The sequence below is a fragment of the Triticum urartu genome, chromosome 7A (genome assembly GCF_056163025.1).
Source record: "Triticum urartu cultivar PI428250 chromosome 7A, HENAU_Tu73, whole genome shotgun sequence".
Classification (NCBI taxonomy): domain Eukaryota; kingdom Viridiplantae; phylum Streptophyta; class Magnoliopsida; order Poales; family Poaceae; genus Triticum; species Triticum urartu.
The window spans coordinates 534,066,605-534,077,633 of NC_141879.1; positions in this window are offsets into that span (position 1 = coordinate 534,066,605).

An 11,029-nucleotide genomic window follows, 5' to 3' on the forward strand; every position below is an offset into this window, starting at 1 on the left:
GAAAATGTTTGGCACTAAATATTTGAATGATGAGCATGATTGCAATGTTGTTAATATGAATTCTTTGAATATCCATGATGCTAATGATATGCAAAGCCACAAGCTTGGGGAAGCTATGTTTGATGAAGATGATATTTTTTGTCCCCCAAGTTTTGATGAGAAAATTTATTATGATGAAAGCATGCCTCCTATTTATGATATTGATGAAAGTGGATTTGGAGAGGTCATGACTTTATTTTGTGATGAATCCACTATTCCGGAAGAGGTTCCAATTGATTATGAGAACAAAGTTGCTATCTATGATGATTATTGTGATGACTTGTATGCTATAAAGAATAATGATGTCCATGAAACTTGTCATCATGATTTTAGTTTTCAATTGGATTATGCCTCACATGATAATTATTTTGTTGAGTTTTCTCCCACTATTATTCATGAGAAGAATTTTGCTTGTGTGGAGAGTAATAAATTTTTTATGCTTGTAGATCATGAAAAGAATGCTTTAGGTGCTAGTTATATTGTTGAATTCATTCATGATGCTACTAAAAATTATTATGAGGGAGGAATATATGCTTGTAGGAATTGCAATAATATCAAGTTTCCTCTCTATGTGCTTAAAGTTTTGAATTTATGCTTGTTTTACCTTCATATGCAAGTTGATTCTTGTTCCCACAAGTTGTTTGCTCACAAAATCCCTATGCATAGGAAGTGGGTTAGACTTAAATGTTCTAGTCATATTCTTCAAGATGCTCTCTTTATGTTACAATTCTTATCTTTTATGTGAGCATCGTTGAAATCATCATGCCTAGCTAGCGGCGTTAAACGATAGCGCTTGTTGGGAGGCAACCCAATTTTATTTTTATTCCTTGATTTTTGCTCCTATTTAGTAATAAATAACTAGCGAAGTTACCCGCACATTTGCGCGGCTAGGTTGTCATTTGCCATTGTTAATATTTTCATTTGTTTACTCTCATACATGAATTCAATCTGTTCAAAATTTTACTCCACTCTATTTAAAGCTATTAATGTCGCCCATGTGTTAGACTTTTCATCTTTGGCTACATGAATTGGCTGTTAAAAATTTAGGTATATATTTTCCTTGCACATTAAATTGTTTAGTTTCATTGTAATGTAAATGTATCCTTTTATGCATGGAGTTGACCCACAATTCATGTTGTTAACTATTTTTCACTAATTAGATATCTATATAATATAAGAAAAAAATTCTAATAACTAAACCCTGTCTTAGGTAATATAAAATACAAACTCATACGTCAAATCAGCACCGTGTAAAGTGGCTCATTCCTCAAATCAGCAAAACATAAAATTTAAGTACACCAATGTTTCATGTTGATACACTTTTTTGCTTACGCTGCTTATGTATGAACAAACATCATATCTATAAACTAATAGGCATGTTGAGTAGAATCATTTCTCTATACTCCCTCCTTCCACTTATATAGGGCCTAATACGTTTTTGAGGTAACCTCTGACCACGGGTTAGCACAATGATATATGACATGCATGTTACACAAAGCATATCATCAAATTCGTATGTGAAAGACGTTTCTATTTTTTATATCATACATCTCATATACTAATAATTTTATCATTGGTCAAAGGCTACCTCGAAAGACGTATTAGGTCCTATATATATGGAAGGAGGGAGTACACAATATGGATGAAATTATCATCATCTCTCTAGCAAAAATAGTAGTTTGCACAATTTCAATCTCATCAAAGCCATTACTAACCTTATGTTTGAATTTGCATGCATATTTTTTTTCGGAAAGGAGGTTGGAACCACTGGCCTATTTACATGTGTTGATGCATACACACTTCACATATATTTCAAGACAAATATGAGTGTTACATTCATGATAATATCCATGTTTTCTTTATCTAACATGATCTCATGTGCAGGTACAATTCCAAGATAGATACACTGATTTTTTTACTAATAATTAATTGTGTTAATTAAACTTGTATATACCCCCCAAAATAAATTGGTTTAATCATAATATAGATTCGAATCAGATAATGATATTTTCATGCCTTGCTTTGAAATCATGTATATATCCTATTTACTCCCACCAGCTAATGAATGTATTTAAGAATGCCACCTATACTATTCCAGCCAGAGTAATTCTAATCCTAGATTCTTCTCGACCATATGCACAATATGACATCTTTAGTAGAGTGTACAACAATGCTGTGATTACAGATAAATGTGAAAGAGTAAAATTGTAGGCCTATTAGTGAACTAATTACGTCCTCAACATCATTTTTAGGTCTAAATCTGCATAAGCAGCCAAGATAATCATTGGTATACTGAAAATATGATCATGACTCCAATTAATGTTGCTTGAGTACTACATACATGTATGGCCATGCAACAAAACTTAGCTTACTACAATTCCTCCAAGGTGTTCTGCTCATACATTTTGTATTGATACACGCACATTTTTGCCTGATGTCAACATTTTTATAATGTTTCCATAACTTGTTCTTATTAATAAATACAGAAACATATGATCTAAACCTGGAGGATGAATAGACAACAATGCACCATGGTACTTGGTAGTTCTTCTTGCAATAACTCCTAAAACCATGGAAAATGCATGACATTCAACAATAGAAAATGTATTTGAAAATTATGACGATACCAGGAAAGAGCTCACCGAGTGATATTTCTCTTTGTTCTGTAGATTTTACACTGCTTCCGCGTGAAATGGACATAAATTTCTTTTTGTTTAGTTAGATATTATATAGAAATACCCATGCACCTTAGGATTAGACTATCGTATAAAAGACGCATGATGTCTAGGCATTGGAAGTACGAATTGTACTTTAATGGATGTATGGGTGCTAAAAGCTTCAAGATGTCAAAACTTTCTATCTTTAGTCCCATATATGATACGATAAAATTGAAATAATAGTGTTATAATTGATCAAGGTTCAGAAAGGTATTTTTACATAGATATGCAAGCCAAAGAAAATGGCACAATGCTACTGTAAAAGTGCTCTACATGCCAACATGAGGTAAGTTTCCATGTATCTATTTAGATGTTTTCTCAAATAAAATGGATGAATCCTTACCTTATGAAATTTTCTAGTTTTACAAAATCTTGTTTCTCTATTATTCGTAGATCCTTATGAACATATATTATCCATAGTTCGTCAACATACAAATAATCTTGATGTCTTGATTATTGGTACTGCATGGTGGTTGTGCTCCAGTCATTTTCACTTAAGTGCAAAAACTGAAACGGCTTGCAACAGTTCACTATGTCTCAGTCCCCCAAGCAAAAAAGTAGTATAATTGACATTCATAGACTGACCGAGAACGTAATCAGAAATGCATGCAATGAGAGAATTTGGAAATCGAAACTTGAGGGCCATCGCATAGTATTTGAACTAATGTGCCACATAGGAAAACCTTATAATCTAAACTCAAACGGATAAACTTCAGATTGCGACCTTCCCTATCCTTTCATTATCATATAGATATTAACCTGCAGAGATAAGGATTTTCACGTAGCATCTTCTCAAAAAAACTGCATGCAATATAACAGCTACTGTAACTGAGTATACCATAATCTATAGTATTCGTTTGCGAAGATAAGATTTGCGTAAAATACCTTGTGTAAAAGAAATTTGCACACAGCGTGAGCTACTACCTACCGTTACTTGAGAGTATAATATGCAAAGTTTTAACTGGCAGGTTATGTCACATAGTGGCAGAATCGTTAGTGCGCTATATTCTCGCTGAGCACATTAGCCTCGAAAAGATATAGTGCCGCTATAGCACCGAGATAGCATGCTATTCTAAACTTTAATAATATGGCATGCACTGTATCCTAAATTCAGGACCATTAGCATTGCCTCAAAGGATATGTTGTAAGATATTAAATATATTTCTATCATTTTTCCAACTTCAAATCTCCACAATCATGTGAAAAGAAATAATCACCGCTATCTGTTTTCTTTAGGCATTACCTCAAACACATGGCAAGCAAGTCCAACAGGTAGATGGAGGGATGAATGGAATTAGGCAGAGGAGAAAAGGGCACGTTGCAAAAAGTTTGTTCTGTTTGGCGGGGAGGAGCAATGCTTGCAGCTGGCTATCAATTTCATACTCGACATGTCATTGACAACGAAGTGAAGCTGCTGCAAGTTGTAAGGCGCACACATGGTGGGTGTCTTGCCATGGTATAGCCATACTAATCTTTGCCTATATATTTCTTGGTCCATATGGAGGGAAAATTAACCTGCATACTAATCATGAACATACTCATAAAATGCATGCAAGGACTGAATATATGGAAGTAAAAGTTTGTCGACCATGCGCCGCAACTACTGAATCATTGCAACAAAAAGAATTTACACCCAACATCCTGTAGACAGAAATGTAAAAACAACATTAGCTATCCCTACTTGTGAGTAAAATTAAGTACCTTTTTAGGGGTTATCTCTCACATAGAGTTATATCCCGTTTTCAACTTTTCTGCACAACCATCTGCAAATAAATAATCACAGTGTAGATCTTTTCTTTAAGATTAGCAAATCTCCACATTCATCTGAAAACAAATGACAATTTGTATGGCTATTTTATTTACCGAAAAAGGCTTTCGCCCTGCTTTATATGTAAAGCAAACTATAGCTATTTTATTTAAGCGTTACCTCAAACACATGAGCAGGCCCCAAGTGTCCAACTGGTAGACGCAAGGGGGATGATTGGATATTTCCTAATCGTCATGTCGTACAAGGCGATGTGAAGCTGCTGCTGCTTGTAAGGTGCGTGCATGGTGTGCGTCTTTCCGTGGTTGCAACGATGCTGATCTTTCCCTCACTGCCGTCTCACAACGCCTTCATTAAGCCTTCTGCATGACACATCTCAAGCTTTTGCAATGGATAGGAGAGGGGGATGATGAGATCTGACTATGGCGCACATGAGAGGCGATGGGAAGAGGCCGCAAACTGGAGGTAGAAGCTACAGATTACCACTGGTGGCTTCTCGGGAAGAAATCATTAGCGGCGAGCGAACCGTAGAGAAGAGATGAAGATACCGATTGCGCTGGAAGTAGGGACTCAGGATGGCGATTCGATGGGATAAGCGGAGCTTCCTTAGCCAGAACAACGTCGGCGTAGGTCCGTTTGTCTCGTGGTCATGACTCCTTGTTCTTCACGGTGCATACACATTACGTTCCTATGTTCCCTTTCTTTCACTTTCCTATTTTTCCTTCCTCCTTATAGTAAGTCCGGATCTGTAATGCACTTCTTTTATTATTACGTGACCAAGCCTATACGCCTAAACGTGCCAGATGCATAATATATGTACCTAAAATTGTTGCAACGTAGCCGGGATTGCTTATTTTTTAACCGACCCATGCATGTTCATGTGGGCTGCTGCATGTCCTTCTCCAGATAGACTTTCTTTTTTGAGGGAAACGTCATATGTAGTTTTCCTTTTTTTGACGCTTGCATATGTTGTTTTCCTAGTAGTACATACTTCCCAAAACGTTTGTCTATTTCATTAGTTTTCCGTATATGTACCTACTACAATTGATGAATCCTCGTGCTGAACGTCTTCTTTTTTCTAGTCCGGTGCAAGTTGCATCTAAACATGACCCTATTTTTCTTTTCTTTAAATATTGTATAAATCAGGTGTTGCATCTAACGTGACAACATAAGTTCAATAAAGCTAGTACAAATATTTTTACATGTTACGTAAAAACGTTTCAATCTGAGCCATTGTTATTCTAATCAAACGGTGTAAAAAAATTAGCATATGTGGACGAACATGATGGCTTGTTTGACTCTTATTTTAATTATATAATAGATTCATCTAGCCTCTGTTTAAATGTGGTTTTATGCTTTTAATTAGTGTTTGTGCCAAGTAGAATCATTGGGAAGACTTGGGAAAAGTCTTGTTGATCATGCTGTTAAAAACAGAAACTTTAGCGCTTACGAGAATTGCTTCCATTTTTATTTGGAGAGTGCTATTTAGTTAATTATTTTTGCAGATGATTAATAGACAAATTACTCAGGTCCAGAAATTTATTTTAGAATTTTATGAGTTCCAGAAGTATACGTTTGATCCAGATTACTACAAACTGTTCTGTTTTGGACAGATTCTGTTTTCATCGTGTTGTTTGCTTATTTTGATGAATCTATGAGTAGTATCGAAGGGTACGAACCATAGATAAGTTGGAATACAGTAGATATTACACCAATATGAATTTAGAATGAGTTCATTACAGTACCTAAGTGGTGATTTATTTTCTTATACTAACGGAGCTTACGAGTTTTCTGTTTAGTTTTGTTTTGTGAAGTTTTTAAGTTCTGGGTAAAGATTCGATGGACTATGGAATAAGGAGTGGCAAGAGCCTAAGCTTGGGGATGCCCAAGACACCCCAAGGTAATATTCAAGGACAACCAAGAGCCTAAGCTTGGGGATGCCCCGGAAGGCATGCCCTCTTTCGTCTTCGTTCATCGGTAACTTTACTTGGAGCTATATTTTTATTTACCACATGATATGTGTTTTGCTTGGAGAGTCATTTTATTTTATTTAGTTTTGCTTGATGCTTGAATAAAATACCAAGATCTGAAATTCTTAAATGTTAGAGAGTCTTCACATAGTTGCATAATTATTCGACTACTCATTGATCTTCACGTATATCTTTCGGAGTAGTTTGTCATTTGCTCTAGTGCTTCACTTATATCCTTTTAGAGCACGGTGGTGGTTTTATTTTGTAGAAATAGATGAACTCTCATGCTTCACTTATATCATTTTGAGAGTCCTAAACAGCATGGTAGTTTTCTTTGGTTATGAAATTAGTCCTAAATATGATGGGCATCCAAGAGGGATATAATAAAAACTTTCATATAAAGTGCATTGAATACTATGAGAAGTTTGATACTTGATGATTGTTTTGAGATATGAGGATGGTAATATTAGAGTCATGCTAGTGAGTAGTTGTGAATTTGAGAGATACTTGTGTTTAAGTTTGTGATTCCCGTAGCATGCACGTATGGTGAACCGTTATGTGATGAAGTCGGAGCATGATTTATTTATTGATTGTCTTCCTTATGAGTGGCGGTCGGGGACGAGCGATGGTCTTTTCCTACCAATCTATCCCCCTAGGAGCATGTGCGTAATACTTTGTTTCGATAACTAATAAATTTTTGCAATAAGTATCTGAGTTCTTTATGACTAATGTTGAGTCCATGGATTATACGCACTCTCACCCTTCCACCATTGCTAGCCTCTCTAGTACCGCGCAACTTTCGCCGGTACCTTAAACCCACCATATACCTTCCTCAAAACAGCCACCATACCTACTATTATGGCATTTTCATAGCCATTCCGAGATATATCGCCATGCAACTTTCCACCGTTCCGTTTATTATGACACGCTTCATCATTGTCATATTGCTTTGCATGATCATGTAGTTGACATCGTATTTGTGGCAAAGCCACCGTTCATAATTCTTTCATACATGTCACTCATGCATCATTGCACATCCCGGTACACCTACGGAGGTATTCATATAGAGTCATATCTTGTTCTAAGTATCGAGTTGTAATTCTTGAGTTGTAAGTAAATAAAAGTGTGATGATCATCATTATTAGAGCATTGTCCCAGTGAGGAAAGGATGATGGAGACTATGATTCCCCCACAAGTCGGGATGAGACTCCGGACGAAAATAAAAAAAATAAAAGAGGACAAAGAAGCCCAAATAAAAAAAGAGAAAAGAGGCCATAATAAAAGAGAAAGTCCCAAATAAAAAAATAAAAAAATAAATGAGAGAAAAAGAGAGAAGGGCAATGCTACTATCCTTTTACCACATTTGTGCTTCAAAGTAGCACCATGATCTTCATGATAGAGAGTCTCCTATGCTGTCACTTTCATATACTAGTGGGAATATTTCATTATAGAAATTGGCTTGTATATTCCAATGATGGGCTTCCTCAAAATGCCCTAGGTCTTCGTGAGCAAGCAAGTTGGATGCACACCCACTTAGTTTCTTTTTGAGCTTTCATACACTTATAGCTCTAGTGCATCTATTGCATGGCAATCCCTACTCACTCACATTGATATCTATTGATGGGCATCTCCATAGCCCGTTGATACGCTTAGTTGATGTGAGACTATCTTCTCCTTTTTGTCTTCTCCACAACCACCATTCTATTCCACCTATAGTGCTATGTCCATGGCTCACGCTCATGTATTGCGTGAAGATTGAAAAAGTTTGAGAACATCAAAAGTATGAAACAATTGCTTGGCTTGTCATCGGGGTTGTGCATGATTTAAATATTTTGTGTGGTGAAGATGGAGCATAGCCAGACTATATGATTTTGTAGGGATAGCTTTCTTTGGCCATGTTATTTTGAGAAGACATAATTGCTTTGTTAGTATGCTTGAAGTATTATTATTTTTATGTCAATATTAAACTTTTGTCTTGAATCTTTCGGATCTGAATATTCATGCTACAATTAAGAAAAATTATATCGAAATTATGCCAAATAGCACTCCGCATCAAAAATTCTGTTTTTATCATTTACCTACTCGAGGACGAGCAGGAATTAAGCTTGGGGATGCTGATACGTCTCCAATGTATCTATAATTTTAGATTGCTCCATGCTATATTATCTATTGTTTTGGATGTTTATGGGCTTTATTATACACTTTTATATCATTTTTGGGACTAACCTATTAACCCAGAGCCTAGTGCCAGTTTCTGTTTTTACCTTGTTTTAGGGTTTCGAAGAAAAGGAAAACCAAACGGAGTCCAATTGACCTGAAACTTCATGGAACCCATTTGAAAGGATCGATATGGTTGACTAGAGGGGGGAGGGTGAATAGGCAACTAACAATTTTTAGCTTTTCTTTAACAATTTAAACTTTGCATCAAAGTAGGTTGTCTAGATATGCAACTAGGTGAGCAGCCTATATGATGCAACGAGGATAGGTACACAAGCAAGCAAGAGATATGAAACAAGTAAGCTTGCTCAAATAAAGGCACGAGATAACCAAGAGTGGAGACGGTGGAGACGAGGATGTGTTGCCGAAGTTCCTTCCCTTTGAGAGGAAGTACGTCTCCATTGGAGCGGTGTGGAGGCACAATGCTCCCCAAGAAGCCACTAGGGCCACCGTATTCTCCTCACGCCCTCACACAATGCGAGATGCCGTGATTCCACTATTGGTGCCCTTGAAGGCGGCGACCGAACCTTTACAAACAAGGTTCGGGCTCTCTCCACAACTTAATTGGAGGCTCCCAACAAAAACCACGAAGCTTCACCACAATGGAATATGGCTCCGAGGTGACCTCAACCATCTAGGGTGCTCAAACACCCAAGAGTAACAAAATCCACACAAGAAAGTATGGGGGAAGCAAATATCCTTTGGTGGAAGTGTAGATCTAGGTCTCCTCCTTCAATCCCTAGCAAATCAACAAGTTTGAGTGGCTAGAGAGAGATCGGGCAAGAGAGCTTGAAGGGCATTAATGGTGGAGTAAGAGAGGTCAAAGGTGGGAGTGGTAGGTGGGAGAAGCTCCCTTAAATAGTCACCCACATTTCCAACCGTTACTGCGTTTTTTGCACTGCAGCGGTACAACCGGTCCTCGTCCCGGTACAACCGAGACTCACGGTGTAACTGCAGAACCCTACCAAGCGGTACAACCGGACAGGCGGGCGGTAGTACCGGCTAAGAAAAATAACTGGACTAACCGCCTGGCTACCGCACAGCCACCGCATCAAAACAGGAGCTTGACCGGTACTTGGGCGGTGCCTAGCCGGAACAACCGCATGGCCTTGAGCTCTTGGGCGGCTAAGTTCTGAGCGGAAGAACCGCTCGGACCACCGGTGGTACCGGTCATCATGGAACGGCCGGACCAACCGGGCCACTACCGCCCAAGAACCGCATCAAACCAGAAGTGAGAGCGGTACTTGAGCGGTGCATGGACGGAACCACCGCCCCAGCTGTTGCAGAGCATGGTGGCGGTACCACCGCCCAGAGGCAGCGGTACAACCGCTCGAGCAAAGCTGGTGAGCGACAAGACCTAGCGGTACAACCGCTCCAGAGAGCGGTACAACCGCTGGGCAGAAACAGTGAGCAGGAAAGAGGGGAAGAGGCAAGGAAAACTCTCTCTCTCACACACACCTGAGGAAGGCAAAGAGATGGTGAGAAAAGTGTACGTGAACTGATTCCCCCAGAGCTTCCTAATGAGGATTCCATCTTGATAGTACAGGTACTCTACGACCAAAGAAAATAAAAGCGTAGAGGACACGTCTTCGATCTTTTCCTTCGAGAGGCAATAGCAATCCGATGTAAGCCTAAGCATCGAGAACCTGAAACATATAGCACACGATTAGACCACAAAGGGTAGTCATCATCATCCACAACATAAAGTAGGGAAATGCCCTTTCAATCTCCCCCTTTTTGGTGGATGATGACAACAACATGATTTGCAAGAGATAAGTCAATGAAATCTAGACGAAACTCCCCCTGAATGTGTGCCCCAACAAGTACTAGCTGCTAGAAAGCATGGGCACACTTTCAGGACTAGACTCCCCCTAGATTTTATATACTCATCACTCTGAGCTCAAAAGGATAGACAATATAATACTTAGAGGCAATAATAATGATAATGACCTACGAACAGAAAGGTAAACGGAGTAACAAGTCTCACACACAGCACGGAACGAAACAAGTCCACAAACAAACACAAAACACGAGAACAAGAGAAAAACCCAAGCAAATCCCCGAGACCTATAGAACCCTCTCTCCCTTTGGCATCAAGAAACCAAAACGGAAAAGAGCGAAGCTAGCGACCCAAAGCTCAGGCGTCCTCCTCTGACTCCTCGGTTGCATCTGGATCTTCATCATCAGAGTCGTCATCGTCGTTGTGATCAGATTCTTCCATGGCATTTGTCAGCTGCTGCAAACGAGGATGATGGCTGGGGAGGGGCTTCATCATCAGTCTAGGTGCTATGGGTAGAGATCCAACGCTCCTCTGGGGTGAT